The following is a 247-nucleotide window of genomic DNA, read 5'->3' as shown; positions in this document are numbered from 1 at the left end:
ATAATAATAATAATAATAATAATAATAATATACCGGGGGACGTTTAAGAGAATACACCGGGGGACGTTTAAGATGTAAGAAGGAAAATACAGAGCTCCGAAATCTATCCACAAACATCGAAAACAAGGACATCCTATGGAGCCAAAGATTTACTAACAAAGGATTGGACAGTATCCGAGTAAGTAATACTAACTGAAATTTATTACTATTTTCGAAACGAAATGATGTATTTTGACTCGATATCATC

Source organism: Octopus sinensis, linkage group LG3, assembly GCF_006345805.1.
Source record: "Octopus sinensis linkage group LG3, ASM634580v1, whole genome shotgun sequence".
Classification (NCBI taxonomy): domain Eukaryota; kingdom Metazoa; phylum Mollusca; class Cephalopoda; order Octopoda; family Octopodidae; genus Octopus; species Octopus sinensis.
This window is presented reverse-complemented; position numbering follows the sequence as displayed.